Raw genomic sequence first — 3890 nt, forward strand, 5'->3', positions numbered from 1 at the left:
CTATTTCAACAGGATAATAGGGATGGAAGATGACTGGGAATGCAAAAATAGGGGGTGGCTGGGAACTGGGCAGTAAACGTAGATTCTAGACAAGATAAGGAGTCTTTCTCTCGTTAAACAGCTATCTGCTGAACATCTACTGTGTGTCAGGCATTGCACTAAACAAAGATAACACATAGACTTGTTCTGGAGTTGCTCCCAGACCCACAGGGCAGACTAATGAGAAGAACACAGCGGTAAGGGCTCTGGTGAAGACATGATCTGGAGGCTGTGGGAGTGCATCAGAACGAGCTGGGCATCCTGGGACATTTGCATACAGAAGCTGACTGAGCTGAGCCCTAGAGAAGGGCAAATATTCCAGATGGTTAAGTGAAGGATTATCCTAGCAAAGGAAATAGCAAAATGACATGAACAAAGGTTTGAGGACGTGAGAGTGACCTGTCCAGGGAACTCTGAGTAATTCCAGTTTCCCTGATGGCTGCAGCAGAGAGAATATGTAAAGCACAGCAGGAGATGAGGCTGCAGAAACAAGCAGGGATAGGGTATAAGGGCCCGGCCATTGCCACCATCCCGAGTTCGGGCTTTATACCAAAGGCACTGGACAGCCTCTGAAAAACTACGCAGGGGACAGGAACAATCAGATAGTTTTTAAATTATTATTATTTTTTATACAGGGTCTTTCTCTGTCATCCAGTCTCAAACTCCTGAACTCAATCGATCCTCCCACCTCGGCCTCCCAAGTGACTGCGACTTCAGGCATGCCCCCACCATGCTAAGGCAGATTTTTTTGTTTTTCTGAGTCAAAGTCTCACTCTGTCACCCAGACTGGAGTGCAGTGGCATGCTCACAGCGACCATAGCCTCTACCTTCTGGTTCAGATGAAACTTCCACCTCAGCCTTCCAAGTAGCTGGGACTACAGGCATGCACCACTACATCCTGCTATTTTTTTTTTTTTTTAAACACCTTTTTTTTTGTAAAGAGGTTTCAACTATGTTGCCCAAGCTGGTCTCAAACTCCTGACCTTAACTGATCCTCCCGTCTCAGCCTCCTAAAGTGCTGGGATTACAGGCATGAACCACCATGCCCGGCCAGATTTTTTTTTTTTTTTAATAATTTTTGAGTCGGAGTCTCACTCTGTCACCCAGGTTGGAGTACAGTGGCACGCTCACAACAACCGCATCCTCGACCTGCTGGGTTCAAATGAGCCTTCCACCTCAGTCTTCCAAGTAGATGGAACTGCAGGCACATGCCACCAGGCCTGGTTAATTTTTAGATTTGTTGTGGAGACAAGATCTCACTGAGTTGCCCAGGCTGGTCTTGAACCCCTGGGCTCAGGCAATCCTCTCGCCTCGGCCTCCCAAAGTGCTGGGACTACAGGAGTGAGCCACTGCGTCCGGCTCAGATTTTTATTTTAGGAAAGTAGTTCTGGTATTGATTGCAGAGGAGCCAGACTTTAGGCAGTCAGCCCAGCCAGGAGGTGATTGGAATTATCCAGGCAGTGAGGAAGGTGGGCCTGAAATAAAGTAATGGTGGTGTACATGAGAGGATGTTGCTGATTTCAAAGATACTCTAGAATGACAAACTAGGGTTTTCTTAGATGGGTAAATGAGAGAGGAACCTGGAATGTGTCACAAGATCCTAGCGCAGGTTACTGGGTAGATGGTGGTTCCTTGGGGGAAATGGTATTTAGTAGAAATGACTGGATGATGGGAGGAGGTGATTTCCCTTGTGGGAGAGCCCTGAAGATACCCTTTAGGTAGTTGTAAGTATAGAGTTGGAGCTTCGGGGAGTGGTCTGAGGTGGAAAGAATGTTTAGGAGTGTGAGGTACTACAAGAATAAAAAGGAGCTTATAGAGGAGATTCCCTGAGAGATTGTGTAGCTCAGTGGCTCTCGAATTTGAGTAAACACCTGGTTTCGATTCTGGAGTCTGTGTTGGGCCTGAAAATACGCATTTCTAACAAGGTCCCAGGATATGATAATGCTGCTGGTCTAGGAGTCACACTTTGAGAACCACCCATTTAGGGGTGATTCCAGAAAAAGGAGCAGGCAGAAGTGACTGAGAAGGAGCCATTTTAGGAAGAGAGAGAGCCCAGGACAAAGAGTTTCAGGGAGTGACACAAAAGCAGGACGAAGCACGAAGAACGTCACTTGTGCTGGACCAGTCAGAGGTAGGACTGGAGCCAAGGGGCAGAGGCAGGGAGAGCATGGGAGGTACAGCAAGTGCGGTTCACGCTTCCAAAGAGTTGGGCTGAGATGGTGTGGAGAGGGTCATGGCCAGGGAAGGATTTGGCATGGGAAAGATTAAGTTAGTTCATAGGCTGGGAGAAAGGGGGCAGGAAAGAGATTTGAAAGGAACAGAAGTGGGGATGACGACCGAAGCAGGAAGGAAGGGGAGCCAGAGCGCAGGGCACTTTGTCTTCAGCAGGAGGAAGAGTCCTACCAATGAGGCCAGACGGCTGCCTGGGACCCGAGGAAGGGCCAGAAGATTGAGGGACAGTGCACCTGCCCCAGGTTTGTAATGTTTGTAGGCTGAAGGGAAGGCACTGGCCAGAGGCAGAACCTGTACTATGGGACAGATGGAGAAGCAGTGGCTCAGGGTCCCAGACTTGAGAGGGATGGCATCAGGAACAGAGATAGGCAAGGAAGAGAATTAGGAAGTGCCCAAAGATGCGGCTGCAGTTATGGCAGTGCTGTGTGTGATCTGGAAAAAACAAGCACTTTCAATGTTTCCAACATTCATAGGATGTTGTTTACATAAATTAAAATGTGGCCATTAGAAGTAATACAACTAGCCGGGCTCAGTGGCTCAGTCTGTTGTATATGTTAGTTTTACAATTTTAAAAAGTTATTTTACAAAATAGTTTTAGTTGGAACTAGGGAGGAAAAGGGTCACTTATTTCTCAGAAACAGGAGGAAAGGAAGAAATAGTGAGCAAAGATATAAAGAGGCTTTGTATTTTTTTTCCAGGGTAAAGAATTTCACAACAAGCGTCTTTGTATGTGTAAATAAGCATAGAATATGGAATCTTATAATAGAGAATATTTAAATTATTGTGTGATATGTCATAACTATGTTATGGAATTTTTTTTTTTTTTTTTTTTTGAGTTGGAGTCTCACTCTGTCGCCCAGACTGGAGTGCAGTGGCTGCTCCCGGTCACCGCAGCCTTGACCTGCTGAGCTCCGGCGATCCTTCCGCCTCAGTCTTCCAAGTAGCCAGAATTACAGGCATGCGAACCATGCCCGGCTGATTTTTTGATTTATTGTAGAGATGAGGTCTCGCTGCCCAGGCGGGTCTCGAACCTGCAGGTTCAGGTAATCCACTCACCTCAGTCTCCCAAAGGCATGGGATTACAAGGCTGAACCACCGAGCCTAGCTTGTTATGGAATATTATACATAGCATAATAATATAATATGGAATATTATACACACATTTCCAACTGCTTTACAATAAATTCCTAGAAGTGGACAAAGAGATCTGACAAAGACTTAAAAGTGCCAACTCTGGCTGGGCTCAGTGGCTCAGCCTGTAATCCCAGCGCTTTGGGAGGCCAAGGCGAGTGGATTGCCTGAGCTCGCAGGTTTGAGACCAGCCTGGGCAACTTGGCGAGACTTCATCTCTACAATAAAATAAAAATTTATCTGGGCATGGTAGCGTGCACCTGTAGTTCCGACTACTTGGAAGGCTGAGGCAGAAGGATCTCCAGAACCCAGCAGGACGATACTGGGGTGGCCATGAGCATGCCACTGCACTCCAGCCTGGGCAACAGAGTGCGACTCCAACTCAAAAAAAAAAAAAAATTGCCAACTCATTTTTCCAGAAAGTTGTACTGTAAATGGGAAATTTTTGATAGAGAGGCAAGGGAACTGAGCGAATTCCCCCAAAAGAG

Source organism: Carlito syrichta, unplaced genomic scaffold (genome assembly GCF_000164805.1).
Source record: "Carlito syrichta isolate Samal-C Ts95f unplaced genomic scaffold, Tarsius_syrichta-2.0.1 Scaffold130587, whole genome shotgun sequence".
NCBI lineage: Eukaryota > Metazoa > Chordata > Mammalia > Primates > Tarsiidae > Carlito > Carlito syrichta.